At 29.2% G+C, this 15,784-nt stretch overlaps 1 long non-coding RNA gene across 1 annotated transcript in view; it reads left to right on the plus strand.

Annotated features, from left to right (window-relative positions):
• Positions 1 to 11,281: 11,281 nt before the first annotated feature.
• LOC136090707 (uncharacterized) overlaps positions 11,282 to 15,784 on the plus strand; it is a 6,754-nt gene continuing 2,251 nt past the window's right edge. The window contains exon 1 of the long non-coding RNA XR_010643657.1: positions 11,282 to 11,492. This is a non-coding gene — a long non-coding RNA (uncharacterized LOC136090707). The remainder of the gene's footprint in view (positions 11,493 to 15,784) is intronic.

Here is a 15,784-nt window from a genome sequence, read left to right on the forward strand (position 1 = left end):
TTTAAGACCTTGTAAAAAAAAGCAGAATACATTTAAAACGTCTTCCTTGCTCTTCTAAGCATAAAGATAACAAAGAGATAAAAGTATTATTGTAATATTCTCTATAAAATATGATTATAATCTGTATAACCAATACTGTAATACAATAATGCTCACAAAAAACACATATGCAATACTGAGAACAGCATTCGTCACATTGAGGAAAATAGTCTTTTTTTTGTGTTGCTATTGGTAGGTCTGCTGAAAAATAAAAAAAAATGTCAAAATAGTTAGCTGAGTAGTACAAAAGTTCAACTGGTTCACCACAATCATTGATCGATCAAACACCACATTTTGCAAACCTTCAGGCAGTTCTGCATCTTGCAGTAAGGAACCACAAAAAAAACACCGACCATCTAGAGTAAATTCAAGCAGTTTCCTCTTATCGGTTTTAAGTTTTCGTGAAGCATAGATTATTCTCCATATAACACACTCATCACAACACAGCATCGTGCCATTATTCTTGGCATATTGTACACTGACATAGAAAGGAAGAGAATGCCTTTACCTTTCTTTAGTGAAGGTCCATCATTTTCAGAAGTTTCTGTCCCACGAATATTCTCAAAAGATTTGGACCATCATCTTTCATTTTAGGGTGTGGAAATAATTTGATCTTAGATAATTCTTCAGTAGACAGCCTCAACCTGCAACAGATTTTACATTCTGGATTACCGCACTTTTTCACTTCAAAGAAATAGTGACGTTGATGGCAACAATGAGTTAAAAGTTGTTTAAAAATTGGTGTCAAACAGTTCAGACAAATTTTTTCACTAGCTTAGATTAAACTCAGAATCTAATCTATTCAAACAACTCCACACTTTATTTTTAAGTTCTTCAGAAGCTGAATGCATAACATTAAACTTCTTTTAACTGTAATCTTTTAGTTATTTTACTCAGATGTTCACTTCTAGTGAGTCCAATATATCTTCGCGAAGATTATGCTTTTCTTTAATTATTCTTATTTTTGCAACACTATTACAACTTTTTATAGCCTCTTTACTACTGTCAACCATTATATTACGTGCAACACTAACTGATTGAAGACCCATATTCAAGGTTGACATTACTCGTTCAGCATAAGAAGCAGTGCGAGCAGCACACAAATAGTCAAGATCAAGATATAAAAAAGGGAAATCATAGATAAATTAACACTCATGTAGGTCACTCCGTGTTCAGGACGACCATCAGAATAGATAAACAAAATTGACTTTAATTTAGCAGCCTCGGATATAAGATTTGCTAATTCAATGGCATGTCTGATTGGAGAAAATAGCTCTTGATCACTAACTTGAAACAACGTTTTTCCATAAACAAACACCTGGCGACCTCGCTCGGCCGATGCTACTGGACATAAAGGTTCTCCTACTTTAATCCGATGCTTGTCATTAGCACTAACTAGTATAGATACAACATGTTTTTAAAGCAAACTCACGCTGATAGCGAAATATATAAGCTGCATAATGAGAAGGGTGAGTTTACGCCATTGTTTTTGCTGTACCATTCTTTTTACATTCAAAATCTCTGTGAAGTTTTTGTTTCTTTTCTAGCTGGCATAAACTGCAATTAGACATATGATTTAGATGGAATAGGGGTATCATGAATAGTTTGGCTGCAACTTGATTTCGGAAATCTATAACTGAAACTGCTTTTGCTAAATGCACAACTTATGAATGTGTGCATTTAGCAAAAGCAGTGTGCAAAATGTAACGGTACCACCAGTGGTACAGTTTTTGTGATTGAAAAAAAAATTTCTTTATATCTTCTGTTGTTTTAGTTGTTTGTACCTTTGTTGTATCAAACTAATAATAATATTAACTAATTTTAAAATATTTCTTGAAAACCCAGTTGCATGTTTTTGCTGATAAAAAGTTTTTTAAAACTTGTGATTGATGCTTATCCTCATGGTTGAAAATGGCTCTGGTTCAGCGCCGATCTAATATGCAACTTAAAAGGTAGATTAACTCAACTGCCACCAAACAATATAACCAATTTTCAATAGCGGATTCATTATGCCGCAGAATAGAATACATAAGCTATTTGGAAAAAACAAATTTCAGCAATCTCTCATTGAGAATAGAACAAGAATTTCTAAAGTACAAACAGTTTGTAGCTCTTATTATATTTGTAGAAACGACTAAGCTTTCTAGTGTCACAATATATAAATTTGCTAAACATTGTCATACATTTGCAATACATTTGTTCGATTAATACACAAATCAAGATTCTCATTAATATGACTGAGCCACTATTTTTTTCATGTAAAAAAAAAAAATGCGTTATAAGTTAAAAAAACTATATATGCCTAAAATTGTGGTTCACTAAAAAAAGTTATAAAATGTACAAGATTGTTGATTATAAAAGAAATGCAAAACTTTTTCATGATATTTTAAAATCAATTTTCTAAACTGTTCAATTTCCCTAGAATTTCTAAACTTATAATTTTATTCTTTTTGCCATTACTGTTCCTGTTATAACTATAGAATAAAATGACTTGTCCTAGAAAATCTAGTTTATGAAAATTAATAAAAAGTAATTTTTTTTACCTAACTGTATCTCTTTAAATAATTATGTCAAATCAACATTTATACCAGTAATTTCTGTTACATTATTTTAAATATCATGTTTTTGCCATGTTCCTATTCCTATTAATTTATTCTCCCCTAATAACTACATGGTAAATTTATATCTACATATTCAGGTGAAGAAACAAATATTAACACTGGTTATATTGTAATATTAACACATTTAATATTGTAATATTAACACTGTTAATATTGTAATATTAACACTGTTAATATTACAAAATGAACAGTGTTAATATTACAATATTAACAGTTAGTATTACAATATTATCAGTGGTAATATTTTAATATTAACACTGTTAATATTCACAGTAAAATTGCAATATTAACAAATGTATGATGTTTACCACATATTTACAAATAAATGTTTACATTTAATGTTATAAAGTTTCCTAATATTGCTGTACCTTATTGAGTAGATAAAACTTCTGACTTTTTGCAACAACCAATTCTTCACTCTTTAAATCGAGAATTAAAAGCGGTGGATGAAATTTTACAGCTTAGTGATGTTTTTAAACTCCTTTTCTTCTTGGGCCAGTTCAATGAGGCCCTGCGGTGCGTTTTTTCGTCCCACCTGAAAGCACAATAAATTTTGCGCGCGCATCAATATATGTACATATATATGTGTGTGTGTGTGTGTGTGTGTGTGTGTGTGTGTGTGTGTGTTTGTGTATGTCTGTTAAAATTGAATAGGTGGTTCTTTGTCTATTTAGTTTAAATAGACAAATGAATATAAAAAACAACACAGTAGTTAAAAATTCTCACTTTTAAAATTGACTTACTGAAACCATCCACAGAGTAGAGGTTTTCTGAAGATATATGTCGCAGTGGTTAAAGTTCTGGCTCAGAACCTAAAAGTCCGTGGGTTTGCTCTAACTCAACAAGCAACATTGGTACAGAAGGAGGCGTGAACTATTTGTTAAATGCTTTCCCGCGGTGCTCTGTTAGAGTTTATAAAGATCGTACGAACTACTGGGAGCACCGAAATAGCTACAAAAAAAAAAGACAGTTGATGTATCAGCACTCCCTTGTAGCAACAGGCTATAAGAAAGTTCATGTAGCATCACTCAGCGCATATTTGAACAATATGCTTTAAAAAAAAAAAAGATACCAAGCCAACATTGACATATGGGTAGCGTATGGTTTTAGTCTGGGCTTACGGGATTTTCAAGAGGATTTGTTTTGGTTTCCAGAAGGGTACCATATGGGTAAAAAATCTAGCAAATTTGCTTGATTGTCTAGCCTACCAATATATATGGGTACCGTATGGGATTCGTCCGGTTATCTGGTATGGGATACATAAGAGTATTTATGGTGGGATCTGTCTGGGACCCGCGCTGAAATTATTCCCGATTACCAGAAGTTAATATCGAGGCAAATATAAAAAGAAACATTTTAAATAAAGATGGCTCTTCGCTTAGCGATATTTTATTTATTTTAACATTTTTATGAATTATGCATTTATTTATAATTATAGTTCATAGTCTTAAAAGGTGTTAGAGTGAAACTACAACTTTATGTTAAACTCTAACCACCGGGTTTATTGGATGGACAGAGGGAGCGCCGAACCACCACCTTGCCTGTATGAAACTGAATGTTGTATCTTCTTGGATACATTATAATCAGTAGGTATTTTATATTAGGAGTCTCTTGTTACGAATTGGTTTTATAATATAACTACAAGAGATACACGTTTCTTAAGTGCGGTTTGTGAACCAATTTCCATACTTTCTTGTTTTTCCAAAATACTAGAGCGTATTATGCACAACAGACTGTACAATTATCTTGAAAAAAACAACATTCTTTATCATAAACAGTTTGGATTTCGCAACAACCATTCCACGGAACATGCAGTAATTGATCTTGCCAACCAAATTTTAAATGGTTTTGATAACGACAGTTACACACTCGGAATTTTTCTAGATCTATCAAAAGCATTTGATACTGTCAACCACAAGATTCTAATTTATAAACTACACAATTATGGAGTAGTTCACTCCAATTTAAAGTGGCTGCAATGTTATTTACAAAATCGTAAACAAGGAGTACCATATGACTTAACATGTTCCCCATTTGAATCAATAAATTGCGGAGTTCCCCAAGGATCAAAACTTGGACCCCTGCTGTTTTTAATTTATATTAATGATATTTATTTGTCTTCAAAAATACTTAATTATATTATTTTTGCTGATGACACAAATGTTTTCTTTTCTGACTCAAATTTAAAAAATATTTTTTATATTGTAAACACAGAATTAATATATCTTAATGAGTGGTTTGAAGCAAATAAACTTTCATTAAATATTGAAAAAACGAAATATATTTTGTTTGCTAAGTCATCTAAATCCGAGAACCTTCCACTCAAATTACCTGAACTAACAATTAACAATATTAAAATAAAAAGAGTTTTTTCAATGAAAATACTAGGAATAATTTTCGATGAGAATTTAAATTGGAAAAGCCAAATAAAGCTAGTCGAGAACAAAGTTTCAAAGACCCTGGGGATTATGTACAAGACAAAACATCTTTTAAATAATTTATGTTTAAAAAATTTATACTTTTCATTTATACATAGTCATATTAACTATTGTAATATTGCCTGGGCAAACAATCATTTATCTTTCCTAAAAATTATTTATACAAAACAAAAGCAAGCAAGTAGATTAGTTTTGGGCGCAAGTAGATACGAAAGTGCCGAGCCGTTACTCAAGGAAATAAATGCTCTAAATGTATACAAACTAAATATATACCATAACTTGTTATTTATGTTTAAACTTCAAAATGAAATGATTCCAAAATATTTTTTTAAAAGTTTCACTCGAATTAATCATAAATATGAAACAAGAAATTCAATGAGTAATTACTACATCCCACTAACATCACTCAAAAAATCTGACTACTCGACTATATACCGGGGACCACGCTTGTGGAATTCGGTTCTTGACGAAAATATGAAAAAAATAAAATCTATTGCTATATTTAAAAGAACTATAAAAAACACTTACTAAATTTAAACATTACGTACATTCTCTCATTTTTTTGAAAATAAAATCGAAATAGTTTTGTATTTTTAATTTTTTATGTACTTTATTTAATTTTAATATTGTATTGAATATGTATATGCATATGAAGCGAATTAAATTTTTTTTTTTTTTTTTTTTGTTTATTGTCTTTAATATGTATACGAATATGTACAGATTTGTAATTTTTTATTTCTTATTTCATATTTTAACTTTATCTTAAATTTCTTCTTTTTTTAACTTTAAGTTCTTCTTTAACCTTCTAAAATTTCTAACCAATTTTTTTTTTTAAACTTAATAATTTCACTCTTTTATGTAATATTGGAAAATGTAAACTTTAATCGTATTTTTTTTTTTGTATTTCACAAAGGGGCTTGATGATAAGTCATTTTGACTTCTACTTGCCCCAGTCAGCTTGTAATTATATATATTTGTTTAAATTTATAGATAACATTGTAAAATGTGTAAAATGACGAAATAAATAGAAAAAAAAAAAACAAAAAAAAAACATATATTCAATAATAAACCTCGTGTATATAAGAATAAATTAGAAGCGTAAAAGAGTTAAATACGTGCGCAATCGCGCGCAACACTGAACACTTTTTTCAAAAAAAAATAATTTGTAAGACATAAGCAATATGAATATACAAAAAAATTGTTATAAATTTATACTAAACCACCAAAATTTATGAGAGGTGTATGTTAGCAATAGAGGTGGGTGTAGTGGTGATGGTTTTATACACCCTTGTATCAAAAATGACTTGATTTTATAAATATTTTTATCTTTAATAAAATGAGTAAAATTAGTATACAGTATAAAATTATGTTATACAAGATTTTACGTATACAAGTGGTGTTTATATTATGGGAGGAGCGTATGCGCCGCCCTTCCCCACTTGACCTGAAAATAATGATAAAAACATGCAACTACCATTTTCAAAATTAGAATAATAAATTAAAAAATATATATAAATTGAAATAAAAAAATTCATACCAGACACCTACCAAATGTGGGAGATGAATGTAAAAGTCATAGTAGATATGTTGATGTACTATAATATCAAAAAATGCTTTAATTCTTGAAATATCTGATTGATTATTTAAAGTACAACAAAAAAGAAGTAAATACATATTTTACTAGATTTAAAGATACATTAGTGGTGCATTCATGGTCATAAGACAGATGGCGTCTGTCCCCTCCCCACCCCAAATAAGTGTAACGAATTTTCGAAAGAAACATTTTGATTAATTGTAGAATAAACTACTAAAACATTCTTTTAATACTGAGGGATTTCTATTATCTGCCAATAGTGGTAAAAAAGGCAATAAAATCAAGGGATTTACCAAATTTTATAAATCTTTTAACCTTTCATACAGTGCTTCACAAAAGTTTAATTTCAAACTAAAAAAAGCATAAAATGTTATTACCAAAAAATAACGTTTGATTATTTTAACGTTTTATTTTATATAGTATTGTCTTGGCTTTTAGTAAATGATAACAATGATAAATTCCATTAATGAAATTATTTAGGATCATTTTTAACAATAGACACCAAGTAAAGGTAAGCCACATCTGTTTATCAAAAATTTTAAGTCACAGTACTTGCATTGTATTTTTACAAGTCACAGTACTTGCTTTGAGTTTATGAAAGTTATACCACTTGCAATGAATTTTTGCAAGTCACAGCACCAACAATGAGTTTTTGCAAGTCACAGCACATACAATGAGTTTTTGCAAGTCACAGCACTTGCGATGAGTTTTGCAAGTCACAGCAATTGCAATGAACCTTTGGAAATCACAGCAATTGCGACGAACTTTTGTAAATCACAGCACTTGTAATGAGTTTTTGCAAGTCACAGCACTTACGATGAGTTTTTACAATTTTTGGGGAGTTAAATTAATAAAATTGTGACTCTACAGAGACAATATCTGCAGCAAGTTGGTTTTTTTTTCATATAATAGTCAACAGCCTCAATATCAGATTCATCATCTTTGTAGCAAGAAATGGTGCAAATTAAGTCATTTTTTGTTTATTAAACTATTCTACTCTGGCATTATACAAAACAGGTTTGCATTTGCAGGATTGTAATTGTATCGCTGAAACTAATGCAGCACATAAATATTTTTAAATGACAAAACATCTAAACAATTCAAACTAACTTACTAATTGTTTGTTTTTAATTGGCTAAAGAAAAAAAAATTACCCAAAACAAAAAGTAGCAACTATATAAAAATACAACTATTGAAAAATTATATGATAGGACAATAATTTCCACATCAATAATAAATAACTATAATTAAATACTAAGAGTAAACAATTTTGTTTACTCTTAGTATTTAATTATAGTAAAACAGGAATTCTACAAATAATTTACTTGCCATACGAGTGGCTTGTTGGTAAATTGCGTAAGTTTCTTTTTCAACATTTTTCCGTAGATGGTTCAAATCGTCGATTGTTTCTTGAATGTTATTGTATGTATACACAATATCAGTTGTGCGCCCTTATAACCTCTCTGTTATATACGACAACGGGTGAAGTAAGCGGTACAAAGTTATAATACCAATTATGAATTCGAACTTAGTGAGTGCATTAAGGAGTGAGTTGACCTCTCTTTTTCCTTGTGCGTCCCAATCCATACTAAACTCTATATTGAACTGTGCCATATATTAGAGTGAAAATAATCTCAAATGCTTCTGCCATAAATGGTGTAGCTAAATAAAAGTGTTCATATGCGGCATCTCTTTCTGACCATCTTGTTTTGCACATCTCACTCAAAATCTTTTTTCTTTCAGTTGATTTACAACGGATCTCTGCAACATGCTCCAGCAAGCACTCTTTTTTCTTTTGATGAAATAAATGGACATATTTCTGCATAACTCCAAAATGTTATCAATGATTGGTATTTTTGATATTGCAGCAATTGATAAATTCAAATTATGTGAGATACAATGTGTTACAGTTTCTTTTGGTGATCCTATTAAAATATAGCCGGCAAGACCTTTTTTACAGATTGCATGTTTGGTGCGCCATCGTAACACAGTTTTTAAAGTGCTATTGTTTTGTAATGGAATGGTTGGTCTTGGATATTCAAAACTACAACAAATGCCATTAGCTTGTTCGATAGCTTCTTTATGGTATCTATTGCCTATATGTAGTTTTTGTTTCTCTAAAACATTGTGCCTTTCCTTATATCCACGGTTAACAAAAGCTCCTAAATTTTTTTTTAATCCTGTTTTAGAAATAAAGTGCAGTATATGCAGTAAGTCTACTGCATACATGCGTCTTCACTTTTGCTGTAGACAACTCCATTTATGTAAATATTCTTCTTTACAAGCGCGGTTGCAACCATGTTTTAGTGTTTTGGGAAATTGAAAATGTATTTTCTGTTTAAGTTATTCGTAAACATTTTGTGTATTTCATGTGTTGATAATTCTTGTTTTCCGCGCAAGAGTTCGTCAAAATCATTTCGTTTTTCTTCTTCTTTAAAATCACGTTCTTTTAATGTAATGTTTTATCGGTTACATTTTGAGAACAGTCGATAATAAAAAATACTTGAAACGTTAGTAATTAATAATAAACTTTCAGATTTTAAATTATACCAAAATTAAAAAAACTCGCGTAAACATTACAATAAAAAACAAGTAATAAAAAAGTACTATCATAAAAAAATTCAACATATAGATAATATATATATATCTATATCTAATTAATATCAAACTAATCAAACTAATTATTTTTTAAAAAAGATCAAATTATTTTTTTTACCTAAAGTATCCAGCTAAGGATCTGCATTTCTTTGCAACATTTTGAAGCTCTTTTCTATCAGCTGCTCGTTTCCTAATTTAGTTAGACATGTTATCTCTATCTATTATTTTTTTATTTTGCCGCATTAGCAGGTTTTTATTACATTTGGCTCATTAAGTAAAACGAAGGTGACTTGACTCAAACTGTTTGGGTTTAGGACATATAATATATATATATATATATATATATATATATATATATATATATATATATATATATATATGTATATATATATATATATATATATATATATATATATATATATATATATATATATATATATATATATATATATATATATATATATATATATGTATATATATATATATATATAAAGTTGAAGAGAAAAGTTAGATAAGTGTATTTTACTAATTTATATATTATATAAATTAGTAAATTACACTTATCTAACTTTTCTCTTCAACTTTAAGTTTCACCATTGCTGGATCATCATGAAGAGTACTATTCCTGATGATCCAGCAATGGTGAAACTTAAAGCTGAAGATAAAAGTTAGATAAGTGTATATAATTTTTATCTTCAGCTATAATATATATAATTTACATATATATATATATATATATATATATATATATATATATATATATATATATATATATATATATATATATATATATATATATATATATAAATTGCTGGATCATCAGGAAGAGTACGGGATCATGATCAGGAAGAACTCTTCCTGATGATCCAGCAATTGTGAAACTTAAAGTAGAAGATAAAAGTTAGATAAGTGTTTTTTACTAATTTATTATTGCTCTGTTCATTAAGAACATTGAGCACTCTATTTGTAAAATACACTAACATAATTTACATATATACTACTGTGATCAAAAAGTAAGGTGAATTTTTTTATAAAATGAAAAATCTTTATTTATTCTTCCAAATCTGTATCGTCCCCCTCAAAATAATCCCCCCCGGCCCCAATGCACTTTTGCCAACGTTTTTTCCAGTCTTCGAAGCATGCCGAAAAGTCCTCGGTAGGGATAGCCTTCAATGCGCGTGCCGATTCACGTTGGATCTCTTCAATGGACTCAAAACGATTTCCCCGGAGTGGTCTCTTGAGCTTTGGGAACAGCCAGAAGTCACACGGTGCTAAGTCGGGCGAATACGGTGGTTATGGAGCAACATGGGTAGAGTTTTTGGCGAAAAACTCACGAAGAACCAGTGCTGTGTGCGAAGGCGCATTATCGTGGTGCAAAAATCCAAGAGTTATTGGCCCATAATTCCGGTCTCTTTTTGCGAATAGCTTCACGCAAACGTCGCAGTTGGCCAGTTGGAAGGAATTCGTAGTGCACGACACCACAATAATCAAAGAAAACAGTCAACATGACCTTGATTTTTGAGCGACTTTGACGTGGTTGCTTCGATCTCGGCTCGCCTTTTTCACGGTATTCACTCGATTGGTCGGTTGTTTCAGGGTCGTATGCGTAGACCCAAGTCTCATCGCCAGTAATAATTTGTTTTTAGACGTCTTGATAGTCGCTCTTTTTCACAGAAATTGAGAAATTTCGGCACCAAGCGTGATTTGAGTCTTCTGAGGCCCAAATGATCCTTCAAAATTGCTTGCACCGACCCAAATGATATTCCAACCATGTCAACAAGGTCTCGAATGGTTAACCGACAATTTGCAAGCACCAATTCTTTGATTTTGTTGACATGGCGATCATCAATCGAAGTCGATGGTCGTCCGGAACGTTCCAAGTCATCAACACGTTCCCAGTGAAAAATAAAACCGCGTCCCACATGGGTTCCGCGTGGGTTCCGTGTGGGATTGATGGGATTTACGTGGGACGGATTTTCCCATGTGGTATGGAAATTTGTCACCTTAAACCATATTACATGTGGGAACCATATGGTATTTACACACATGGGAAATCCCACGTGGGTTTCCTGTGGGATTTGCATGGGAATTAATTTAAAAGCTAGAAACTAAAAAAAAAAATTTTAAATCGACATTGCATTGCGTTACGTTTATATTGTGTGAAAATATTTTATATTAATAAAGAGAATGGCAAGCAAGTATGTAAATACCACGAATAATTTTTATCTTTCTTTATAGAAATAAGATTAAGATTTGTGCAAATAGACGTATTATTAGGATAATATAATAGTTATTTGAATATAGATCTTGAGTAAATTATTTGCAAACAATTAACTGATGCAAGTTGAAATGTTGTCAAAAACCAATCTTGCATGCATGGGACACTGCAGTGTCCCACAAAGAAATGCAGGTTTGAAAGTCAAAGAATTCCCAATTTTCTTTATTAAAAAAAGAAAAAAATAGGATGGAGATGGGTTTCTGTAACTTTTTTTATGCTCCAAAACTTTTAACTTTAGATATAATAAGGTCCTTAAGACTTAAGGGACTTACGAACTACATTGAGGAACAAAAACAGGATATTTACAGAAACTTTTTAATTTTAAATCTGGAGTACCACAGTGTTATTGAGAATAAAGCCTCTGGGTCCAGTTTTCAAAGTAATATGATCTAAGTAATGTTTAAATAAAATAATATGCTTTAAAATGCATATAGTTATACATATAACTCCTGATAGTTAACTATATGTATAACTAGTTATACATATAATTTGTTATAAAAACTTATTTTTTAAGGTTATGCTTGAACAAATTAGTACCAATTAATTCAAATTTAAGATTTAGTTAAAGTTCAAGTTAATGTTCTTATTTATTCATTGTTTTTGTTAATTTTATATTTATTTGTTCAAATTTATCAGTTAGTACTATATTTTACTACAGTAAGAATGTTTATCATTGTTGAACGTGATTTTATTAGTAACTTAATTTTACTATCAACATATTTTGATAACACCCTTTATACTTTAAATGATGACAGCTTTACTTTTCTATTGATGTTAAATTTATTACATTTCAATAACTCAGATTGAATCTTAACTGAATTATTGTAAGCTTTGTAGGGGTTTGTTGTATATCAAATGGTGTTGTAAATAAAGTAAAAATAATATATATATATATATATATATATATATATATATATATATATATATATATATATATATATATATATATATATATATATATATAAATATATATATATATATATATATATATATATATATAAATATAACATTAAAACAATAAAATTGATACAAAATTTCACTTTAAAACGAATACCATTAACATTGTGATGATAATAGCATTAGGAAACTAGTATTTATGTATTATTATTATACTATAAATAAGTAGTTTTTTAATTCATTTTATAAAATGGAGACTGACAACTGATAATTAATGGAAATAAATACAAATTATAAAAATCATGTAAACTTCATTTATTATTACTAAATACTATATTAATGTTAGTCTACAAAGTTAAAATCAATTTAGAGCATTGTTATTAGTTCTTTTGTGATTCGCACTTCCACTTCTGTCTCTCAAATTTATAAAATAGGTGGTCAAAGCTTGCTCAATAGGTAGGTTCTCAGCATAACAATGCTTTTTTCTTACACTTTCTAAAGAGAAATATGGCAGATTGATTACTTATTTTACCTAAATCGTAGGGTCATCTATGCATAATGATGTCAGATGATGACCCGGTTTATTGAACAACTTCACCCTTTATCAAACTCAGTCAATTTTTTGCCATCTCCCATTGAAAATGATGTCAGTTTTTGTTATCGTATTATGATGGTATATCTGAATTGTTAATATAATATAAAAAATGCATATACCATCAATTTTTTTTCTGGTTCAATTATACATTTATTCTCAACAGTACTAAAAGTAAAAAAAAAAAACATAAATTGTTCTTTCAGATAAGCAAGCTAATTTCTGAATTTAAATTGTTTTTCCTATGATCCTCTACAGTTTTAAGCAACAAAAGCAAGAAGTTTTTAGACCACATTGTTGGTGTAAATACCTCTAAAACCTGCTCATAGCTAGCATAAATTGTTTTACTTTTTTTTTAAATAAAATATTTTACTTTTTTTTTTTAATTCAATTTTTTGATTGACATTATTTTGGTCTCAACATCCCTCCCCATTGTCAATTATTGTTAAACTCACACTGCCCCTCTATCTACTGGCATCATTTATGGATGATCCCATAAATGATGCCAGTAGATTAACTATCAGGAGTTATATGTATAACTGCATGCATTTTAAAGCATTTTATTTTATTTATATATTACTTTAGATCATATTACTTTGAAAACTGGACCCAGAGGCTTTATTCCCAATTACACTGTGGTACTCCAGATTAAAAATTTAAAAGCTTCTGTAAATATCCTGTTTTTGTTCCTCAATGTACTTCGTATGTCCCTTAAGTTTTATGAACCTTATTATATATAAAGTTAAAAGTTTTGGATCCTAAAAAAAGTTACAGAAACCTCCCTATCTCCCCCCTATTTTAATTTTTTTTTTAATAAAACAAAATTTGACTTTCAAACCTGCATTTCTTTGTGGGACACTGCAGTGTCCCATGCATGCATGCTTGGTTTTTGACAACATTAGAACTTACATCAGTCAATTGTTTGCAGATAATATACTCAAGAACTATATTCAAATATCATATGAACATGTTAGAGAATGTTCATATGATATTTGAACATCACAAATTTAATAATATTGTTGTGATATGTTATATAAATAATTCCATTATAGATTATGATATGAAAATAAGATAGGATATGAAGGCAATGATCAAAGAATAAATTTACTTATAGAAATTTAGATGTTTGTTTATTAGTTTCAGAATATTATATTATGTGTGACCGCGGCCTTCTATAATAAAAGGCCTTGACATCGCGCAACAAAGTTGTTAAACTGAAGGCCAATTCCTAATACTGTGTTTACATTTTCATCTTTTAACATTAGACGAAAGTTTGTGTTTTTTTAATAAATCTTTAAAATGTGATTGGTTTATAAATTAGATAGCCCAACATCAAGACGATAATGTTGTAAGGTTCAAGGCGTTAACATTGTAAGGTAATAATATTGTCAAACGAACAATAAGTTTTTTTAATAATTAAATTGCCTTAAAAATGCCTTTAAAATGCTGTGTATCTCTTTGCAAGTCGAACTATCTCAACTACAACAAAAATATCAATTTATACAACTACAACTACAATATCAATTACAACTACAACAAAAATATCAATACTCAACTACAACAAAAGTATCAATTTATAAATTCCCGAAGAATCTAGAGGAGAGAAAAAGATGTAGTGAAGCTATCCCAAGAACTGGTTTTATTGTTACAGACTATACAGCATTATGTCAACTGCATTGGCCAAAAGAAGCACCTTTTGAAAGCAAATATGGGAAGCAACGACCTTTAAACCCACCATCTGTTTTTAAAATATTCCGCCTAGTTGTTTAGCCACACCAGCAAGTAAAGTTAGAAAAAATGTAACTTCAAGCGGTTTTCGAAGCATTTTACCAGATGAGTTAAATGATTTTCTAAAATAGGACGAACTTATATTTGACGATATTCAATCTTTGTTAAGTGATAATAACGATGTTATTGTTTTCCAGCTTAATAAAAAAAGTTTGCACATACAATCAAAAATGTAAAAACTTGGTGTTCCATTATTTATTTTAGTAATTTTCAATGATTATTCATTTGTAGCTAACCATAATGGCACATTTTGTAATATTTCATATTTAGCTGTAAACAAATTAAAGTTAATAAAAACAAAATCAGCTTTATTTGAAGCAGTTAGATTTTTAAAAAATAAAGAAAGTTCGCTTCAGTAAAATATTCTATTCGAACACCTTAATGCTATGAGAAAAGGTAATGTTGGTGAAGTTTTATATACTTCAGATATTATATGTAGAGCATATGAGTAATTTGCTATGCGACGAAGTTTATATGATTGTTTGTGTATTGACTACTACAGTGAACGAAATTTTCTTAGCCGCACGCAATTTTTATCAGATTTTTCATTATAGAGACTTAATTAAACGTTTTATTAAGAAATTTCTGTATGTGATATATTTATACCATTGTTTGTTAATTGATATTTAAAAGATAATTGATATCATTGTTTTTATAATTTCTTTATATAAAAAAATTTAGTTATTTGATTTATTTGAGTGCGAAATTTGTATAGACGCAGTTCTGTTTTATTAAATTTGAGATATAATTTTTAGTTTTGGTGTTGAAAAAATCAATTTAAATTGTAAGTAATTTCATAATTGACTTATAAAAATATTTTTCATAAATTTAAAATTCAATGTTTCATATTTTTAGTGAAATGGCACATGGAAAATTTTTAAATGACCATGAAAAAGGTTTAATTAAAGCATATAAGGATTCCGGGTTATCTAATAGAGA

Source organism: Hydra vulgaris, chromosome 14, assembly GCF_038396675.1.
Source record: "Hydra vulgaris chromosome 14, alternate assembly HydraT2T_AEP".
Classification (NCBI taxonomy): domain Eukaryota; kingdom Metazoa; phylum Cnidaria; class Hydrozoa; order Anthoathecata; family Hydridae; genus Hydra; species Hydra vulgaris.